This window comes from Mus pahari, chromosome 3, assembly GCF_900095145.1.
Source record: "Mus pahari chromosome 3, PAHARI_EIJ_v1.1, whole genome shotgun sequence".
Lineage (NCBI taxonomy): Eukaryota > Metazoa > Chordata > Mammalia > Rodentia > Muridae > Mus > Mus pahari.
This window is the reverse complement of record NC_034592.1, coordinates 52,137,770-52,160,667: the sequence shown is the minus strand read 5'-3', so window position 1 is coordinate 52,160,667 and position 22,898 is coordinate 52,137,770. Positions and strand designations below refer to the sequence as shown.

The 22,898-nt window shown below is 38.5% G+C and overlaps 1 protein-coding gene across 4 annotated transcripts in view; it reads right to left on the bottom strand.

Moving 5' to 3' along the window:
• Positions 1–22,898, bottom strand: part of Csrnp3 (cysteine and serine rich nuclear protein 3) — a 184,103-nt gene that overhangs the window by 78,132 nt on the left and 83,073 nt on the right. Inside the window, exon 1 of one of the 4 annotated variants that reach the window (XM_021193094.2) lies at positions 18,028–18,277. The exons of 2 other annotated variants lie outside the window; for them this stretch is intronic. The gene's annotated coding sequence lies outside the window, so the exon portion shown is untranslated. Of the gene's footprint in view, positions 1–16,198; positions 16,523–18,027; positions 18,278–22,898 lie in introns of those variants that run through there. One more of the 4 variants, XM_021193095.2, reaches the window with a different exon arrangement.

The window sequence follows — 22,898 nt, the reverse complement described above, 5'->3', positions numbered from 1 at the left end:
TGCCTAGATTCTGCCATGCTCCTGCCTTGATGATAATGGACCTTTAAGTCAGCCCCAACTAAGTGTTCTCCCTTAGAAGGGTTGCCTTGGTTATGGTATCTCTTCACAGCACAGTAACTAACCTCTAAGACAGATATTTTAGTGAATAAACTACATAGAAAATAGCTCAGACAATTTCCACACAATCTCACTTTGAGAAATTAAGTTAACTTAGCTGAAGGTATTGCAAGTTGATTTTATGCATTCTACCTCATCCCTACCAGTTAATCTGAACTCTCATTGTAAGTCCTTCCCGCCAGAGCACAGCTGTCAGTCCAGTAGATTGATCAAGAGAGAACAAGTCCTTTAAAACTATTCCAAGACCACTCAGTTACAGGGTATCAGAACTTCTCTCAGAAATATCTAAAAAGCACCCCTTGCCAGTGCAGATCACAGAGTAAGCAGCCTGTTCAGATCCCCCTGGGCTCAGCCAGCTCTCCCCAGTCTGATTTGAGAGTTCTCAGAGAGTACTACCTGAACCCATAGCAGCAATGTAACCTGGGAAAGGGATGCTTAGAAATGCAGCATTTCGGTTTCCAAGTCAAAAAGACCCAGGGATTAGAGTCTTTTGTGAAGCACCAAGCAGGTACCTCTGATACGTTCCCAAATAGGAAAACCCTTGCCAAATTCTCAGTTTCAATTCCAGAACCTTCCATCTTGGAATTTACTCACTATGAATCTGTTGGATACAACCCAAGGCTCATTTTCTAGTCAACTCTCTGGACACCTCTGGTGTGACTTAGTAGAATTAAATGTAATATTCCAATTATCTTTGTTCTTGGTTTCAATTCATTCCTTCATGTGTTGAGGAGCTGATATATTTATGCTTTATACACTGAGTGATACAGTGGAAAAGTTAAATAAAAAAAAAGTTACCTGCTCTCACAGTGCAAGGGTCCCTTCTGGTGGGCTTTATCAAACAGCAAAATATCCCCCCAAATTATGTCCCACGTCTGTTTTGTTAATGTCCATCTTCTGCCTTATTGTCTTAATTATGGAGCTAGCTCATGAGCATAGGAAAATAAATCACTATGTGTTCTTCTGAGAATAAAATCTCTGTTCTACTCTCATTTTACCAGTATTCAGATTAGCTTATTATTTTCTTCGTTTTAAAGGGTGTGAAATGCATAAAATGTTCAAGCATATTAGAGCCAGCAAAGAGGAGAAAAAAGATATTTTAAGGAGAGTCTTGAAATAAAAGTAGGACAAGATATAAATTTTAAAGTGATTTCACTTCAAGCAAGATGCAAAGTAATTCAATGGGGAGAGACTCCAAGCTGCAAAATAATACAAGATGGATACCTTCAGTCAAGACATACATTTCTATAACAAGACATTGCCATGGAAGCCATTACAGCATTGTTCTTTACTTCCCTCACCCAAATCCCTAGCTTCCTTAAGCAGGATGTATTTCTCAAGGATGAGGAACAGAAAATCTATCAACCAGGAGCTAGGCCCAAACATCACTTATCATGTAGGTGGATACCAGGGGCTCCTCTCTCCTTCTCTTAATCCTTCAAGGAGGAATTGTTGATCAGATGAAAATTGAAATCTTTACCTTCCTTTAGTAGTTCATCTGGGACAAGAACCACATTAATGGAGTTAAAGGCTGGATGTGATTTCTGTCTACATCTACCGAGAGGGCCTCAGCCGGACAACACACAGAGGGTGTTGTTTAGTGGAGCAACCTAGGTACTACATAGACCTGTAGAACTGGTTGAGGGCCCAGCTTGCCTGTGCAACAGTGAAAAGCAAGACTTCTGTCTTATCTCACTATATGCATGTGTCTAAATACGCTAATGAAACATGAAGGACAAATGGTCCTCTGCCTTTTGATATATATAGGCTCTAGCACATTTAATAGTGGAGTGGCAAAATGATATGCAGTCATCTCTTCTATCATCTTCCTCATCTTATTAGGAAAGGAAAGTGCAGGGATTTAGGGAGATGTTATTGTTACAATACACTCACTATCTGCCAGATTGCTATCTGCCAGGTGTGAACATTCCAAATAGGCTTTATACAGAATGCAAGCCCAAAGTAAAGTTGGACAGGCATTGACATATTCGAATGTAAGAAGGTGGAGTGCTAAGCCTGGATGTAGCATCTTTCCTCAGCTCTCACTGCCCAGTTCAGGAAACATGCTAGTCACAGGCACAGTCATGGACTAGGACAAATGCCCCATCATTCCCCTTGTCCCATCCACTGTTGTTGGCCTTGGATGTTTTTCCAGTCACAGGGAGAATGAGAAATTCAAAATACAAAAGCCATTATGCCTGTCTGTAGTTTAAAACTACAAAGTAACTTCAAGTCATCTTCGAAGTTCAAAATCCCCCAATGCCTTTAAAAATGTCTCAACAATCTAACTTGACCAGTTTTGTCATTTATTTTGGGCCTCTGACTCTGCCGATGCGTCAGCTCTGGATGGTTCAGCCTTAATCCTGGTATTTCTCTGTGCTCTAAGCTAATTGTCCTTCTAATGACTTTTTTCATCTCTTTCTATACATTTACTACTTTCTATAGCAGGTGTTTGTCTATTTCCACATTTGTTTCTGATTGTCACACCCTCTGATAACAGACCCAGGGGAGGTTCTTTGTTTTCCTTACTGGTGCTCTACAGTACCTTCCATGTCACAGGTCTACAGGGGACACATGTGCAGACTGAATGAAATCCGGTGAGTTCGAAGCTTTAGTTACTATGTCATGTCTGCTTGCCTCAAGGACTGCAAGCTCCAGGAAGAAGAACAAATGCTCACATGACTCACTGTTCCATGACCTCTGACAACAGCTGGCATGTTTGATTAGATGAATATCAAAATTAGATGAAACTGACATCAAAATGTCCCCCCGGGTAAGAGTAATGTGCAAGACAATGATAAGCTGAACACAAACAGGTCACACCTCTGAAAAATCCTGGACTGGTTTACACACTATAAGATGAGATGCAGAAAACCAAGATGTAAGACACAGAGACACCAGAGCATTAAGTCTGATATTTTTGCTACACTTTCCTGTTGCCGTCCATGGTAGGCAACCTGTCTGCAGTCTCACAGCTTCAATTCAATGTTCTAAAAACTGATTAATTTTTGTTCTCTCCTGGTTCAGGTATTTTTGCCTGTTAGTCAGACAATTTCTTGATCAACTGGCTCCTCCAGAGAATCTCACCCAGGGCTTGTGGAACTCTAGTCCATTTCAAAGCCAGTGTTCTCTGTTATCTAAGAAAGGTTCATCTTATTTCTTTTCATTTATCAACAAACTTCTGGAATTTATGTGACCAGATTCTTAGACTAGGACTCCATTCTTTTTATCTACACCTTCTCTATTTGACACAAGGTCTCACTGGATAGTTTTGGCTGACCTGGAACCATTAGGTCAGGCTGGCTTGGAACTCGCAGATCCACCTGCCTTTGCTTCCCAAGTGCTGTAGTCAAAGTGTCGTGCTATCATATCCAACAACAACCCCTTATTTTTGTTGCCAAGTCTAATTAAGAACTACTTTATGTTAAAGCATTAACAACCATGCTTGCTAGCATGCTGTTCTTAAGTTATGTAAATGCGGTGGTTTGAATATGCTTGGTTGATGGGAAGTGGCACTCTTAGGAGCTATGGCCTTGTTGGAAGTGTGTCACTTTGGGGGTGGGCTTTGAGATCCTATGCTCAGGTTCTGCCCATTGTGGAAGAGAGTTTCTCCTGGTTCCTTTTAGATCAAGACGCATAACTCTCAACTCCTTCTTCAGGAGTTGCCATACTTCCTGCCATGATAATGGATTGAACCTCTAAAACTGTGAGCCGACCCCAAGTAAATTTTTCCTTTATAAGAGTTGCCTTGGTCATGGTGTCTCTTCATTGCAATGGAAACCCAAAGTAAGACAGAACTTGGTACCAGGGACTAGGGAATTGCTGTGATAGGCCTGATCATGTGTAAGCTATTTATCTCATATTTTATTAGATATAAGCATTGCTCGGACATCTCTGAACACATTGATGAAAAAAACGCTCTGAAATAATGATGATGAAAAAGTGTTATTCCTTTAATATATTTCTGATTTACTTACGTAAGAAAGTGGGAAGACCAGAGGAAAGGAACAGAATATACCTTAACGATAAATAAATAATCCCCATTCAAATGAGGATCAGGTTATGTGATCTGCAAATGTGCCACTATAAATTTTTGTTTGTTTGTTTTTGTTTTGTTTAGTTTTCGAGATGGGGTTTCTCTGTGTAGCCCTGCCTGTCCTGGAATTCACTTTGTAGACCAGGCTGTCTTCAAACTCAGAAATCCACCTGCCTCTGCCTCCCAAGTGCTGGGATTAAAGGTGCGCCGCCACCACCCAGCTGCCACTATAAAATTTTGTTTGTTTGTTTGTTTGTTTGTTTTTGTTGTTTTTGAGACGGGGTTTTCTCTGTGTAGCCCTGGCTGTCCTGGAACTCACTTTGTAGACCAGGCTGGCTTCAAACTCAGAAATCCACCTGCCTCTGCCTCCCAAGTGCTGGGATTAAAGGCGTGCGCCGCCACCACCCAGCTGCCACTATAAAATTTTATATTGCCAGATTGAGTAAATAAAAATGTACTTCACCCAGTTCTATTTGAATTTCAGAATAAAAAAGAGAAATGGATGACATTTCAAACATACTTATAGCTAATTTTTTTTTTTTGCTTATATGAAATTCAACTTAACTGAACAGTCTGCATTTTAATCTGACAATCCTAATTGCTCCTGATAAGGAAGTTAAACTTAATGTGTAATTAACAAAAAGAAATCAAAACAGGAAACTGGAGCTATACCAGGTAAAAATCCATCTGAAAAGAAAAGAAAGCCAGCTCACTAGGCTGAATCACAAATCCACTGAACAATGGGGGAAATGAAGAGGTTGAGTGGGACTGGTCAGTCAAGGTCAGACAGGCCTGCTGGACACTAAAGGAGGAAACCCTTTGATGTTACACTGGCTTCGCAACTGTCTCTTTACAGCATCGGTTCTCCACCTCCCTAATACCGGGACGTTGCAATACCGTTCCGCATGTGTGGTGACCTCCAACCATGAATTTCTTTCGTTGTTTCTTCATTACTGTAAATTTGCCATTGCTCTGATTCATAATGTAAATACCCGATATATAGGATATCTGATATGCCAAACCTGTGAAAGGGTTGTTTGACCTCAAAGCAGGCGAGACCCACAGATTGAGAAACATTGCTTTATGGTGCGAGCTCTTTCTCCTAGACAGAGAAGCAGTGTACCAGGAACAATAGGTTCATGTCACCTATTCAGTCTTTACTGCATGAAAGTGATAGGCACATGGTTAATATTTAGAGAGCGTTTCCCCAGAAACAATAGCAGCCATCTAGAAATTCCTTGTTCATGTTTGCCTGGGGAAGTGGGTTAATCTCTGTACTAATAATTCTGTAAACAATTTAAAAGGGAAAGTTAACGTAAGATTAGTAAAAGAAATCCTCCTTCTTTTTTATGCAGCAGTATTGAGAAAGCCAGTCATAATATCTGCTTCACAGTGTGTAAATGAGGGCATCGTGAGGGTGTGTGTGTGTATGTGTGTGTGTGTGTGTGTGTGTGTGTGTGTGTGTGGACTTGTCAAAGAATAAAACAATCATGATTGGGTTTGTTTGTTTGTTTGTTTGTTTGTTTTTGCATTCTTTTAACAAATTCTTCAAAAATTCAAAATGCTTAGACACTTTGACCAAGTTCTTTGCAATGAACTTGATCATGTGAGTGTGAGGAGGCTTGCTTGCTTTACTTCATTGGTACAGAAAATACCAGGGTCTGGATGAAGTCTTATGCACAACGAGATTTCTGTCCTTTAACTTGACCCAGGATGGGAGGTGATTTTTTTAAGGTTTCTTCTGGTTGCCTCACCAAGTTCAAAGAATGAGTCGAGAGCCACCACAGGTACAGACTGATGTACACACTGGAGAGAGGCTCCTTTGTGAGAGAAGGTGGGCCAAGCCTGTAAGGAGTCCCTGGAGCCGCAAGGACACATCAGCAGCCAAGTTGCCCACTGGATCCCAGTTCTCGGTCATCCAGTTGACAGTGGAGGTTTGACGTAACATTAAAGAAAAGAGAACTCAGTTATAAATTTCATAGTATATATTACCTTTATCCTTTGGGGCAATCAATTGTTAATTAAATGTTCCTAAATATGTGGATAACTTTTTAACTGCAAGTTTGTATGAAATCCTTTTCATGCCTAATTTTTTAAACTATGTCTAATTTCTGATGTTCTGCCCTGACATGATCATATTAATAAAAAGAATCACTAAAGTCCTCAGTTTCTTTTAAATAAAACCATCATTATTTAATCAGTTGTCCCTCTAAAATGAAATTACTGCAAAGTTCTTTGTGCTTCTTTTCAAAGCCTTTCATTTGGAAATTTTCTTTGTTTGCATCTTGCTTTTCCCTATTTACCAGACTCTCATACTTTTTAAAGTGGTCTGCAGACCTGAGATCCCTACAAGGCAAAAATCACTTCTTCAATACCAAGAATTAGGTGCCATCACCCTTCTGTGATGTCACTACTCAAATGCTGAGTGTCATTTTGAAGACCTTTTCTTGGTGCCATCTCCTGGCTTCAAAACATCCTCTACGGATGCTTCTATGTTGTGAACACAGTGGAGAAGCTCTGTGTTTCCATGCTTGTTTTGTTTTATTTATTTATTTATTTATTTATTTATTTATTTATTTATTTATTTTGCTTACTGATTAACAATATTTCTTTCCATCTTCTTCAAGGTTTTTTGTTGTTGTTGTTGTTGTTCCTTTTAAAAGTACAACATCTGTAAGCTAGGAAAATGTAAGGCAAACACAGTTGCATAAAGGATTAGGGAAAAATGAAGGATATTCTCATTTCTTATGCTGTGTGCTATGAGACACCCAATTAGCTACTTAGTTAAGGATTTTTAGTAATCTGGGTTAAGAACTCAAGAGTATTTCTGCATCATGCTCTTTTCTACTTTTCCAATAAACTTCAGTAAGGTGACTACAGCGCATGCAGCTTCATTGAAAGAGAGAAAGCACACACGTGCACATGTGGAATGCTTCTTCAAGAACAACATATCGGTTTTATCAGTAGATGTGCTGCCATTGCAGGCCATTAATCAGTGAACACGATGGAAGCATGAGAACACCTTGGAAATGTATCATTCTATACGTATTGAGAAGATGTATGTGTTCCCCTAAGAAAGTAAAATTATCTTCTTCCCCAGTCCTAGGGCCATTTCTGCCTAAGCCCATTTGGCAAGAAAGCAGCTCATTTGCTGCCAAGAGGAGCAGGGTTGGCACAGATTTCACAAGGTGAAGCCCTGTAGGTGTTTCTGTGGGGCACTACCAATGTGAAAAATGCTGCTGGTGGGTTGCCAGTGGGAGAAACAGAAGTCAGCCAATGCCTCTCTTGTCCAGGTGTCTGTGGAAGCCAAGAACCCTGGCAGCAATCCTGACTAATAAATATTTTTGTTGGAGAAATGGTTATGGGATTCCCCAGTGAGGTATGAATCCCCCCAGTCGGAGACGTCTGTGACTTTGAGTTAAAGATTTTATCTTCATTCTTACGCAGTGAATATCAACATCTTTGCCATCTGATAATTTGAAGTTTAAGGAGATGAAAGCAATAGACCCTTCCCCCCCAACACCCAGAGGAAAAATGCACAAAAGCACAAACATATATGGCATCTGTTTATGGGATCTGAGTCTAGGAAGCTCTTCTCTGGCTATTAGCTCGCTTCCCCTCCACTTTGGTGAATAAAGAACCTGGAGGAATGATTCACTTGAGCACACTGGTTCGCGGAGTCAAAAGAACTTTGAGGATCTGTTGGCTCCATTTGCTTTCCCAGATGAGTGGGTTATCCAAGTTAAAACACAAGCTCTGAGCTGCCTTGTTTTGGAGGAGGAGCTAGGGATCAAATGTAGTGCTTCAGGATGCTAAGCAAGTGCTGTACACTGGGCTACCCCCAGCACTACAGCCTCATATTCTCTGGCATGCATGAAAAGAGCCTGACGTATCTTTAAGAATATCCCTTGCAATTTTTTGTTCTCCATCCTGCCCCACAGCATTCTTTTTCTTTGTTTGTTTGTTTGAGACAGGGTTTCTCTGTATAGCCCTGGCTGTCCTGGAACTCACTTGGTAGACCAGGCTGGCCTCAAACACAGAAATCTGCCCACCTCTGCCTCCCAAGCGCCGGGATTAAAGGCGTGCGCCACCACGCCCGGCAGCCTCGAGGCATTCTTTAACAACCACCTAAACTGGTGTTTATCAGTCTGCCAACCTATAAGTTTGTGGCTGGGTGACAGGAATGTTCTAGGTTGGAGTATGTTTCCCCAAACATCTGCCTTTCCTAAAAGATGGCTATATTGCCCTGTTTCAAACATAGTAGTTCTAATGAGAATTCACTGAGTATTCACTACAAAGCTAGTGGGTGACTTGTACCCTTTTCCCCCAAACCTTGCCTCAAACCCTACCACATAGCTTTAATAAAAGATATCAAGTTTTCAGACATCTCTATAGTTCCTTAGCTCAAAATTTTATGATAGAGCCTGTTGTTCTTTGAAAAATATTTCTTGGCCCATAGCAAACTGGGTTTAAATGACTGTTCTGCACTGATGTGACCTGAGTGAGTCTGACACTATTGCAGCTGCTGGACTCACCTGACGCTGGATCATATTTGAATGTACAAGTTGCCACGGACTAATATGTATTCCAGTGCTTGCTCGGGACGCGTACTATCATATCTGGGTCAGCTACTAACAAATGGTATAAATGTAAACGTGCTCCTTGCCAGGTGTAGTTTCCACGTCTATCAAGATAAGGGGTATGACCACTTGAGTAAGAGGCTCTAGGGCAGTCTCCTCCATGGCTTGCAGCTAAGTGACAAAGGCTGTGGCCTCTGAGTAAGAAGTGCTACCTAACTCTGCACATTCTCTTCCTCCTCAGTGCACAGACTGAATGGCTAAACTGACTTGTTTTGTTGAACGACAAAGGAATTTTGTCTGGCTGGGCCTGGGACACACACCTTAGAGGCTCCCCCATGCTGCTATGTGCCATTGAGGTTGGCATTCCTGCAGGAAAGCCAGACCATGGCTTTTTAACAGCTTTGCCCTTAATAACTGACCGTCTGTTTATTGGGAAAAGTAGTTTAATTGATTACATGCCAGCCCAAGAGTCAAAACTCTTTCTCCAAGGCCAATTTTTAGGGTGTTTGGTGGGTTTTTTGTTTGTTTGTTTTGTTTTGTTTTGTTTTGTTTTGTTTCTTTCTCATTAGTGAGGGAAGAGAAAACCAATTAAGAAAAGGAGAGGCTTCTAAACTTGTTGAAAAATGTTCATCGGCCTGTTATACACTCATTTTCCCATCTAACAGAAAAAAAAAGTCTCAAGTAAAGACAATGAAAATGTTATTTTCTATGCTTGCTATTAGGACTTAAAAACCAGTACTTAGCCTAATGTCTTGAACCACTGTGGAGACGAAGCACATTAAAAAGAATAAAAGGACCATGCAGACTTGGAGGAATCACTATTACAGTGGCCATGAAATCTAACCCTGTCTCTCCTACTTAGCACTTGAAGTTTTCTCTGTCTTTAGAAAGTTTCTGACTGAATAATAAAATAGACGAAGCAGTGTAGCTGAAGGGTACTTAGGAGAGCTCTGGTAACGTTTTCCTTGGCGGAACCATCAGACTAATGTGAAGGAAAAGAATGTAAAAACCACGGCACCATTTTCCTCATAAAGCATCCTGCAAAGGGCACGAGAGAGAGAGAGAGAGAGAGAGAGAGAGAGAGAGAGAGAGAGAGAGAGAGAGAGAGAGAGACAAGACCACGCCTCACAACCACACCCATCCACAAGGCACAGAAAAATAAAGGAAATTTCAAAACTTAGGATTCGTAAGAAAGATAACTTCGCACGTTCTTTAAAATGAATCACCACCCTAGGCAAGACATGGCTGTTTATTCTCTAAAGCAAAGAGCAGTTGGCATTCAACCTGAAGCTGACATTGCATTAGGCAGCAATTCACAGATGTAATCTCTGTGGTAAGGTTTAATACCTGGGTTTTGATATTTAACTAAATGTCCAACCAGTACCAGTTAAAACTGGTCTATGAAAGCAACCACAAGTCACACCAAAGTCATCAGTGTCTTTTCAGAGATGAAAACTGGGGTTTGGAACTTCCCCCGCTTAAAACAAGTTCCAAAGAAGCAGAGTCATGATATTGATCAGAAAAGGCACTTCTATCCATCCTACTAAAATTATTTATAACAAAAGAACGTAGATGAATTTTCTGAATCTCATTTGAAGACCTCTGTGATTCAATCAAATCAAGCAAGGCTTAAACAACATTACAATTCATGAGACATTTAAAATCGCCATGAGCCTGTGACATATAGGTCATTTCATTGAGCAAACAAATTAGTACTCCTGTGTCATCAGGTGAAACCTAAGATGTGCCGAGCTCTGTCTGTACTAAAAATAATGAATGAATTTCCGAGTCTTCAGATGCAGTGGACTTATCTGAGAGGAGCTGAGGTGAGAAAGTAACATCTTAACAACACAAAGCAAGGGAAAATGCTACAGCAAAGGGGAAAATTGGAAAGCCTGTAAAGGCTCTAAAAATAGCTCTACACATGGTTTCAGCACACCTGCAGATGCTTGGAGATTTGAGGTATCTACAAAGTCACGTGTCATTTGAACCTCGATAGCCATAATGGCTGCCTCCCTCTACTGTTCTCCTTAGAATTCAAGGCATTGGCTCTTAGTGTGACTTAGGTATGACTTTCAGTGGAGATCCAGAACAATTTTTGCTTTGGGAAGTGGTTAGTAATAGTTGCAGAAATTTCACATCCATGTTGGCACTTGAATCTACACTCTCAGCCGCGTTCTTGTTCAGTCTCTGCCCATCCCATGATATGGGACTGAAATCACATAAAATCAACAATATAAGAAAGACACTTACCTAGTAAGGTCACAGAATGCAGTATTACATACTGTATTTTCTAAACATGTTTTGGGTTTTCCTGTATTTACATGTTCTTGTCTTAAACAAACCACTCAGATTTTAAAGCAGGATTTCTTGGTCCCTTTCAAATGTTGATATTGAAAAGCAGATCAGGCCGGGCGTGGTGGCGCATGCCTTTAATCCCAGCACTTGGGAGGCAGAGGCAGGTGGATTTCTGAGTTCGAGGCCAGCCTGGTCTACAAAGTGAGTTCCAGGACAGCCTGGGCTACACAGAGAAACCCTGTCTCGAAAAACAAAAACAAAAACAAAAACAAAAACAAAAAGAAAGAAAAAGAAAAGCAGATCAGAAACTGGGCGTGGCGGTGCACAGCTGTAATTCCAGCATCTGTCTGGGACACTGAGACTGAAACAGAAGGACCTCGAAAGGCTCCAGGCCAGCCTGAGCTACATAGTGAGTTTGGGACACTCTGGGCTGTACTGTTTAAAAATAAAAACCAACCAAATAAAGTAAGAAAGAGAGAGGGGAAAAAAGCCTATAACATACAGAACTATTTCCAGATACTTTATCCTTGTACTCCCAGCCCCTTTCAAGACAGGGTTTTTCTGTGTATCCCTGGCTGTCCTAGAACTTGCTCTATAGACCAGGCTGGCCTTAAACTCAGAGATCCACTCACCTCTGTTTCTGAGTGCTGGGATTATAGGTGTGTGCCACCACCACCAGGCTTGTTCTCACTCATAAAACGTTTCTTTCCAAACTAAACTCATGAAATCAATATTCCTTCAGATTTACACAGTTCTTCAGAGTGTATTTACATATTTACAAAAGTAGTATTAAGAACCATAATCCATATTCTGCTTTACCTGTAGTATGTTTTCAAATGTACCAGATCATGACATGCTGTCATATGCTCTCTGGGCCTGGGAACAATGTGAACCATGGATATGTGTAAGGACAACTCAATGCATGTATGGATTCCTAAGCTTGCATGGAGACAAAGCTACTTCCACTGTCCCATTAGTAAGGACTCTGTGAATGTACAACCATGCTTGGAGAATACAGTTCCTGGTGTACCTGGCTCTAATAATTAGTGAATGACATTAAATGGGTCTATTTTATAATGTACTTAAGAGTTCTCATTTCCCTATTAGATATAAATTCCCTATTAGATATAAAGCACTGCCAAATTATTGTCAATAGTCTAATATGGCAGTCTTCTTATAACAACAGGAGTAATTTCTCATTTACTTGAAGTTCAAGTGAGTACTCTGAGGACAAAATAAAAACAAATTTTGTGTGTGTGTGCATGTGAGCACACTCATTTATATGAGTGTGTGTGTGTATGTTGTCACACTCCTATGTGTGTGTTTGTATGTGTCTATACATATGTATGTGTGTGTGCATATGTGTGTACCTGTGGGCACACTCATATATATGAATGTGTTGCATGTTGTCAAACTCCTGTGTGTGTGTGTGTGTGTATATACATGAGTGTGTGTGTGTGTGCATGTGTGTGTACCTGAGGGCATACTCATTTATATGAGTGTGTGTGTATGTTGTCACAGTATGTGTGTGTTTGTGTGTACATGTACATGTGTGTACATGTGTATGTACCTGTGAGCACACTCATGTATATGTGTGTACATGTTGCTACACTCCTATGTGTGTATGTGTATGCATATGTGTGTGCACACATGTGTGTACGTGTACCTGTGGGTACACTCATGTATGAGTGTGTATGTGTGCATGTTATCACACTCCTGTGTGAGTATGTATGTGCAATCACATGAACATGTGTGCATGTGTGTCTGTGAGCACACTCATGTAAATGTGTGTGCGTGTTCATGTGTGTATGTAAGGATCAGTACATCAGACGTGAGTATGGTGACATGTTAATTTCCTTTCCTTCCTCAGCAATGTCTCTGTGATTGAGAATTTAATGTAAAATCATGAAGAAATTGATCAGATGGATTAGAAAATTCAATTTTGAATAGTTTCCTTATAGAATAATTATCATGTTTCAAATAAAAATTAAGCAAGTAAAAAAAAAACAATAAAATCCTTAAAAGGATAAAAAGCGTATCTATGACAAGCATATACGCATATACTACTAAGACCCTACTTTTTCACAGTAGGCAAATAATTTTTTTTTAAAGGTGAATTAGTGGCCCTGATATCAGGAAGAAAATATTGATTTCCACTTTAATCCACAAGGTAGAATGATGTATATTATGTTTGTTTCCATGAAAGTTATTAGCATTAAAAACTGACCCTGAGAGCTATACACTTCTGCTATTTGGAAAATACTCTTTATGCTGTGATTATCTCCATCTGCATAAGGCATCACTATACTATTGCTACAGTTCTAATAAAACCACTTTATAATTGCGTTGAGCTTTTATTTTTCAACAAAAATGATTCAATTTTATTTAATTCTAGAAGAAGCAATCAAAAGGCAATCTCCTGCTTTGATTGCTTCTTAAGAACTGCCATGTTAAAATAATGTGGTCTCTTTGAATACTCAGTAACAATTTTCAACATTTCCCTGTTGGTGTTAAAAGTCACTTTGTCCTCCTGTTTGGTAGGGTACAGAAGTTCAGAAGACAGACAAATACAGTGGTAATAAGACTGAAAACCTACACACTTGATTTTGAAATGACAATAGTTATTCGTAGATTTCAGACTCTGCTCCATGCTCATAATCTGGATCTGTTTGCCATAAAATTGTTTTCAAGCCTACAATATGGTCTCTAGTTTCAAATGATGACAATGACAAGCTTGGAATCAGAAGGTAGGATTTTGGTTTTGAAAAAAAAAAATCCCAAAAGATTTCTTTGAAGTCAGATATAGCAGTGTTTCTTTTTACCGGCTACCTATCTGCCCCCGAGAGTTTGCGTTTGTATCACAATATTTACTTTTACTCTCCGAGGTTAATTTGAATTATATTTACATAAAGATATTTTTTCTACATATGTTTAGAAACCCAGAACATGAGCATACTTCATCCAAGCTGCTGGGATCTGTATGGATGTAGAATGGATTAAGCCAATGCAAAAAGACTTCAAAGTTTGGAGTGAATTTGCATTGAGACATAAATTAGCCAGGATATTCAAAGCCATAAATTAGCTTCAGGACATAAATAGCTCTCTTGTGGCTCACAGAAGCACAACAATTCTCTTTATTCCATACATATCTATTATCATGTTTTCTCTAAGACCCTTCATGGGCTCTATTTCTTTGCCCACTCTGTGTTTTTATTTCTATATTCAAAATATGCTCGCTGGTAGCTGCTACATGCCCAAAGTTAAAAAGTATTGCACTGCCTATATTAATATTAACCTCATTTCTTTTTTATGCCTAGCACACACATAGGGTGAGCAGGCACAAACTACTGGCACTATATAAGTGAACAGAAGTATTTTTAAATTATGAATTAAATATAACAGTCTAAAGAATTCTGTTTAGCTTCTTGATTCATAATATATATAATATAACAGAGATATAAAGTGCACTATAGTACATAGAATACATACGTGTATACATGGAATGTTTAGTAATTTTCATAAATATCTGCAAATAATGCTAAAATCAGAGACCAGCATTTTCTATCCAACAACAACAAAAAAAAAGAAGTAATTTATTTAAAATATATTTCCTGTAGCCTATGTCACTGAAGGTGTCACAAGAAATGTTCAGAAAAAAAAAAAAAAGAAAGAAAGAAAACCCTGAAATTTTTGCAGTCTTAAAAACACAAAACACAAATTCTATCTCATAAACTCAACTTAGTGTCCTGGATAAATGTCATAATGTCCCCAAAGAGTGATAGAGTCGAGCCTGGCAATGAATAACCACTACCAAGTGAATGTCATAAATATTTGAAATAACTGTCCTTCACTGATTAAATGTCCACACACTTCTGCCTTGGTCTCCTCCCTCAAACAGCTCTTCATTTCAGAGGAAAGATGCTGTTGCCGAACTGCCCCCATTTTAATCATTATAATAAAATGACTCCCTATTCTAAGTGTAAAGAAAGTAATTAAATCTTCCTACTATGTACTAGTTCCTTACATGTAAGCTTAATAAATTTCATTTTAAAACATCTATAAATACAGACCCATAAAGCAGTAATCTCATGACTAAATACCTATTTTGTGCCTACATCCTTTCTAAAACACACACACACACACACACACACACACACACACACAAAATCTGTAAAGCAGACAGAGGCACAGTCAATGCAAATGAAAATAACATCATACTTTCCTCATTAACATTGAAACTGCTGAATTGTTACATTTATATTTTTTTAATGATGTGGGTAAACAGTTGAATTGTGCTGTCTCAGTTTACTTGATGTGAAAATTAAAAAAGCAGTGTGAACAATGAGTGTGAGTACACACTTGTTTAGTGTAGGACAGATTTACTATGATGTAATCACACAGTCTACAAAAGTGTGATATTAGTTGGGGGAGGGAGTCTTCATCCTGACATGAGATTTACAAGGATCTCTTTAGAATCCTGATTTAACTGAAAGAAAAAGTCATAGGAAGTTGGGGATGTAAAATTTAACACTGTCTGAAAAAATTCAAAGACATTTAATAACAATTTAAAAAAAACCAAAGGTATTGAAGGATTTTAAAGCAAAAAAATAATCACTTCTCTAGTAATATTTTTAACAATGCAACTGAGAACGAAAATTCTCCAAACCAAATCCCGTTCTAATATAAAAATGTTAACTTCTTAAAATTATCCTCTAGTGCTTTTCAGCTACAAACAAAAGAATTCCATTATTTAATCCCACATACCTCACAAAAATCTTTGGCTGGAACTCAGTACATCTTTAAAATATATATCTTTAAAAATGTAAAAAAAAAATCATAATTTACTGAAAGATTTAAGTGTTAATATTTATCTAGCTATTTCAACCAGGTAGCTGTCCAAAATGAACACATACCCAAAGGGGGACTTATTTAGGAGCCCAGATCCAACTGTTTCTCTCATGAAATACTCAGTCAGAACAAAACCCCCAAAAAATAGTGAAGCAGGAGGGAAAAAAGAATAACAATCAGAAGAAGAAGAGGAAACTAGCAAAGGAGAGCTTGAAAACCAGCAACAGCCTGCCAACTGCCACAGTGAATTTAAATAACCAATCACCATCAGTGTCTTTAACAGAAATAAAATGAGGCGCATCAGGAAATGTCATCGTACCTGCACGCACTTTAAATGACTACGGCCCACGGCACACGCTGTAAAATCTTCAGAAATAAAGCACACTTCCTTTAACTGCAGCAAAACACGGCTGCAGAAGCCCAGGATACATCTTTTATTTTCAGGCAACTGATCCAGCTTTCAGCCAGCCCCGTGACCTCTGAACTCCCTTCTGCCCCCTCCTCTTCTGCAGTCAAAGCCTGTGCTGCTCTCATTTGCATAAGGTTCAGGCAGGGCTCCAGCAACCAAAGCGGAATGCTGGGTAAGGAATTGTGGAGCTGCGGTTCGCCCAGGGTACCTGCATCCTGGCGCACCCGGACCCGCAGTGGGGAGTGGGCATGCTTCACCAGGCTGTCAACATCGCACCCGCGATGTCCATTAATGGGTAAAAGATTTTAGCGGTTGTTTCAGTCCTGCGCTACTTGTTTACGGTCTCCCCCACCATAAGAAGCTGTCTGCAGCGACTCTGGTAACCAAGGAAACCCAAATAGTCAAATACTTCATTTAAATACGTGCGGAAGGCCAATTTAAAATTGTCATTAACTTCTCTTGTTTTGGAGACATAGCTCTTTTTTTTTTTTTTTTAAAGTGGAATATGTATCGTATGCATAATCAGACATATGGGATGTTTTTGTTGTGGTGGTTTAAACAACAACTTACAGACATCAATTTACATTAGGCACGATACACATTAGATGCAGTCATTTTAGTAATCTTGAAAATGTTAAATGTGCCCAAGTGCCTTGGAGATCATCATCTAAAATGGTACCCAAAAACTAATTGTAAAGATTTTACATCCCAGGATGCTTTTAAAGGACAGAGCAGTGAAAACGTAGAGCAAAGTTAGACTTCGTATTTAAATTCGAAGAGTCACCTCAGAGACATGCCTGTCTTTCTTTCCCAATGAATTTGAGCGCTGAGCTATTTATTATTTGTTATCTTGGCTTTGATTTCCTATCTCAGCAATCTGTCCATTTGAAATACAAACTTCTGTATTACTTATAAACTCAAGAGCCACTTATTTTTTGGTAAATATTATGTATGTATATATTTTATAAATATCCACAAAGACATACATATTTTCCTTTTCTGAACTATTGAGCCAGTAGGAATTCTGATCATCATAGGGTTGACCCAGTCATTTTCTTAAAATTAAGCTAATTTATTTTTCTTCATATTTTAATAACTAATATCCATTATATAAAAGGTTTTATAAGTGTTTTCCATTTCTGGAAAGAATCATAATATGGAAAGTAAAAGGCAAATAAATATTAGCATGGACATTTTACTAAAGTATGAAATACTTTTAAATAACATTATTGACATTTTTCATTTAAAATTTTTTATTTAAAAATATTAAGACAATTTACATAAATACCCTTGCAAGATAGTGAAAAATATCGGCAAATTCTGAATGAAGCATCTTCTATAAGAAATACAAACTAAGGCAATATAGAATTTTTTCATACAAAAAGTGAAGCTTTTTTTATACCTGCTATTTATTAGTCACTTGGCTTTATGTATTTCTGCATACACCAGATATTAGAAATTACTAAATTAAAATTTTCTGGCCTATACATTTTTAAATAGAATAAACAACTTTTCAGTTTAAAATAATAATATCAGCATTTCTGTTTATTTGACTCCATCAAAAATTGAATCTTGCTGGGTCACTTCAAGTGCACCTTTCCTATTACACATTTGAAATACCTTTCAAAGTTTTTGTTTAAGGCAAAAACATACATCAGCCCAGCCTAATTTAAATGCAATCAAATATCAGGAAGTGGTTTTTTTTTTTTGGGGGGGGGGGTTATAAAAAAATCACCGACCTGTTCAAACAGCTGTAGTCGAGTCCGGGCAGTCAGTCTTTATTCATTAGAATCCAAAATAAATGGATTATCATTTTCCAGTCCGTGTCAGCATCACGGAAGGCACAGTTCTTCCTGGTTCAGTGGAATCTTCTTACATTTCCCGGCCCCGTGTTTTATTGCTGGTACCATATGCTTTATTGTTCCGAGACAAGAGCTTCACTCGCACAAAGACTCATTACCTACTCCTTGCTGCACGGCATCAGCCTCAGCCAGGCTGCCTAGATGTGATCACATGGAGCTCTGTCTGAGCAAGCCAGCCTTGCTACTGACTTCACTGTGTCTATGGATATTTTTATCAGCTGACTCTACGAGGGGGAAAAAGACAGCAGATAAGGGAACTGCCCTAAGACATTAATGGAGCGCGATTAGGGAAATCCCCACGCTAGATTTTATTATTGAAAATGATTCAACAGCCATTTAAAAGGGGGGAACTAGATTTTATTTTAAGTAAGAGTTAAAAAATCAAAACAAAAAAAAAAAAAAAAAAAACTTGCTCATGCCATTTCCTATCTTATGTTTCTGAAAGTACTATTTGTAAATACCATCCAATCGAATGAACCAATTGGCCATACCATTTTTTAACCTTTCAATTGCAACTATTTCTTTTTTTTGGTTCCCCCAACCCCCACAAAAAGGCCAGAGGCTGATTCCCTCAAAATTTCTTCCAGTAAAATCCCCATCACTAAAAGATACAACATGTGAATACCAATAGAGACCAATTCTTTTTGATACCGAGGATGAGAGGCTTAGACTCCCTTTATTGAAGTATATAAATGAGGTAGGTGATTAATTTATCTTCTCAAAAGGCAACACATTCCTAGAACAGCTGACTACAATGAACAATAAAGATCTCAAGTTAAAGAACAGATGGCTCATACTAATTCTTAAAACCGCAGTAACTTATTTGAGACAGCTTACCTCAGTGGGGCATATGGTTTACCTCATCTGATTTTAATGCTAACAAGTCCTTCCAGAGATGATTTCTCTACATTAATGGGAACCTTTGGAAGCTTTGATACTGTTTCAATACATATATACTATGTATGTCTGAATCCAGTCATACCAGCTTTCCATAACTAAAGTCTCAAAACTTGAAGATCAATTACGGATCTTCAAACAAACAAACAGACAGACAGACAAAAACCTACATAGCTGATGGAATTGGATTTAAAATTCCATATATTTTATGGACTATTTGGTTGATAGGCTGCCTAACTTGAATTGGTATTTGAAAGGTTTTGACTCACAAACATCAATAATTATCTGGTGGCAAATACATGAAAATTCCACAAAGATCATGGAAGGAAAAATGAAAAGCATCATAAAATGATGAGAAAAATGCATTTCCTACACCATTAGATTGATATACAGTGCACTGTAATAGCCCTTGTAAACATGTCAGTACTTAGAAAGAATGAAGGTACATATACATTCATGAGCTTATTGATGTGCACACATGTCAACCTACAATCAATAAACCCTTATTTTCTAAAAGGAAAACAATACAACGTAAACATTTTCTCAGCTGAACTTTAAAAACGCAGAGTAAGTCAGTGTGAGTAAAAAAATAAGTTCTGAAGTGAAATGATTTTTCACGTTTTTTTCATATTATTTGCAGGGTTAGTATTGATCTGGAAAATGTCATGTCATGTGTTTCTTAGCATGAAAGGAATACTGGGATATACTTCCAGTGCCACCATTTTCAAGTGTTTGCTCCAGAACACCCATGTTCATCTTCTGTTCTACAATATAGAGACACAGAACCTTGGGCCATAAATGAAAATGCAAACAAAAAGTTCCTGTGGAATCATCATTGTTTGGCTCCTTAAAGGTACCTGTGTTTTGGTGAATACCTTTGATGAGGTCAGCATGCTAATGCACAAGGAAATAAACAAAAGGCAGCCATTTTTTTCTTGTATTACATCACTTCAAAAGAGGGAAATAAAATGGCTGCCAAGTGGAAGAAAAGACCCTGTTTTTGTTTTGTTTTGTTTTGTTTTGTTTTGTTTTAAAGCAAGTTATTTCCGAGTTCCTCTGGTGCTCCTGGGGGTCAGATCATGGGAGAGAGGAGGAAAAAAATCCATATATGTGTGATTTTTCTGTCTAGTTATGAATATAAGGATATAAGAAATAACTTGATATAAGACCTGAAGATAAGTGAAAACAATATAAAAATAGCTAAAAACAAGTGTCTAGAAAAATGAGGTATATCTGATAGGATATTCCAACTGGTCACACAGTCTGTTAAATGTAAAAACCTGAAATTTTCATTTATGTGGAGAAGAGAAAACTAAAGGTAGATGCCAGAGGCAGAGAGATCTTGAAACGGGAAGAATGGATCACAAAATAGTAATAGTCCTCTGGCTACTCCCTTAAACGACCTTGGCAAGTTATTGTTAAAAGTGACACCCTAATTTCCAGTTCTGTAATGGGGAACAAATACCTTCTAGTAAGCAAGTCAGGGAATATATAGAAATTCTTCTACATTTCAACTTCACAAATTAGATTTAGCCAAGCATTGGCTATTAATATTAACAATAAAGGGCAATAGGTTATAAAATCATAATAACTGTTTACAATAATTTTAATAAATTATTTTATATCAAAAGCAAGTAGGGCTTTGGGAGAAAAAGGCTGTCTTTATATAACACATTTAAAAAAAATGGAAGACGTTTAAGAAATAATTCAAAACCTCAGGAACTTGTCTTGTGATTAAAACAAATGAGAAAATAGACACCTCATTACGACTAACATTCTGGAATTCTCTGTCTGCAGCATGGCAAGAGACACTACAGCAGTGAGTCTCACCTTACACAATAAACAACAACGGTGCTTCTGCTTATGCAACACTTTCATCAGCCAAGAGTGCCTCAGATTCGTAACTGACAGAGGAAGACGAGATCACAGCTTCAAACAGTGAACTGTGTCCAAGATTAAAGGGGTGCTTTAGTTTTAGGATATTGAAAGTTGCGAACAAAGATAATTCAGCTCTTACTACTGATTCTGACTAGCTGAGCTATCCTCTGAAGGCAAATCGACATCATAGAATCGCTTAGTTTCATCCTTTTTCCTTCAAAGTAGGCAAGTAGGCAAGGATTATTAAAAGGAATCTAAGATGTTTGCTGTTAGTAACACAGATATAGACTTTTGCTAAAAGGATGATCTACTGAACAGGAAGACGCACTGTCCTGAGCGCCTGTGTTTTGAGGCTGTCTATCTGCCCTTTACCCCAGCACCTCCTGGTGAGGTCACCCTTGATAAGGCTGCCCATCATTTCCTTCCAGTCTATTAGGGAAGTGAGTAACTTTGCCATGTCAGCTTAAAAATCCAGGAGCAAAGCAGTCCAATGCAACAAACATTTATTGGGAAGTTACCATGCCTCAAGCTCTGAGACAGTTGCTAGAGATATAAAAGTGAAATATTAACTACTTGCTTGAAGATTGGAATCTCTTTACCTTAAAAAAAAAAAAAAAAGTAAATAAAGAAAATAAGAAAACTGCTGCCGAGAACATGATTTAGTGGTGGTGACACAGGAAGATTGCTTTAATTTTAAAAATCTTATCAGCCCAATCTGTACTTCACGTAACATCAGTATAATGTCTTTATGCTGAAATTGTCTGTTTAAAATGATGTAATATAAAATCATTCCTTGAGTATTTTGTTTTGGGATATCATAATCTAAAAGAGAAAGCAAATCTTCTGTAGTAAAATTACGGATGCCTATCATGGTTGCAAATTTTTCGTTATTCTTTAGACGAAAAGTACAGCCTAGCCTCTCCACCTCCCCTGTGGCTGCTTTTACTGAAGTCTTTTCCAGGAGTCTGCAAAACGCCATTCTGAACATTGTAAGGATAGATCCTAAGAAATCCATGGCTTCAACCTGAAACGCCAAGCCCCTGAGCCACTATGCAAGGAGACAGAGGAGACAGGCTATTCCAAGGCAGCCATGCTGGAGAAGACATCCATCGGTACTCTAGGAGAAAAGCAATTATTGTATAAATGTTGCCTTGGAGAATCAACAAAGACAATGGGAAAGGTTTACAAAATTAGAAGAAGACGGAATTTGAGTTGACTTGGGGAAAGAGGAGATAAGGCAAGTGTTCAAAAGTGCTGACTGTAGAGAAAAAACAAGCTTGGTGCCCCCCCCCGCCCCCACTTTGAGCAGCATGAGACTATTGCTGGTATATCTGTGAGGTTGGCAAAGGATTAGAGGCAGGGTCATCGTCATAGTAAAGGAGACAGTTTAGTCATTGACTAGTTCATTGAAGTACTGCCCCACCCACAAAGTGTTTGGAAAACATGGGTAGCAACAGTGAGCTCAACCTGAACGTGGTGACTGGAGCAAGGCAGAAAAGAATCTAGCAGACAAGATGGAATACTTAAAGCCTGGTGCGATAAGCTGGCCTTTAATCTTGTTTATGTCTTAGAAAACTAATCGTCCAATGGCTCGGCTACTGGTCCCATCCAGACTAAGGAACGTTAATTAAGCTAGCTTTAGCTTGTACAACCACTCTGGAAATCAGTTTGGTGGTTCCTCAGAAAATTGAACATAGTACTACCAGAGGATCCAGCAATACCTCTTCTGGGCATATACCCAGAAGATCTTCCAACTGGTAATAAGGACACATGCTCCACAATGTTCATAGTAGCCTTATTTATAATAGCCAGAGGCTGGAAAGAATCCAGATGTCCCTCAATAGAGGAATGGATACAGAAAATGTGGTACATTTACACAATGGAGTACTGCTCAGCTATTAAAAACAATGAATTTATGAAATTCTTGGACAAATGGATGGATCTGGAGGTAACCCAATCACAAAAGAAGTCAC